We start from the raw sequence: 203 nt of genomic DNA on the forward strand, positions 1-203 counted from the left end.
CCATCGCGTAGCGATGGGTTTGGATCAGATCTCCGTTTGGATTGGGATCGGAAGGACGGTAGTATTTCGCTGAAGGATTATATGAATTTAAAATAATTAGTTTGTTGGGTGCGATCATACCAGTACTAATGCACCGGATCCCATCAGAACTCCGCAGCTAAGCGTGCTTGGGCGAGAGTAGTACTAGGATGGGTGACCTCCTG

General features: G+C 47.8%; 1 pseudogene; it reads left to right on the plus strand.

Moving 5' to 3' along the window:
• Positions 1 to 106: 106 nt before the first annotated feature.
• On the plus strand, positions 107 to 203 carry LOC118345219 (annotated as a pseudogene; the record flags this gene model as incomplete).

The sequence above is a fragment of the Juglans regia genome, unplaced genomic scaffold, assembly GCF_001411555.2.
Source record: "Juglans regia cultivar Chandler unplaced genomic scaffold, Walnut 2.0 Scaffold_17551, whole genome shotgun sequence".
Taxonomy (NCBI): domain Eukaryota; kingdom Viridiplantae; phylum Streptophyta; class Magnoliopsida; order Fagales; family Juglandaceae; genus Juglans; species Juglans regia.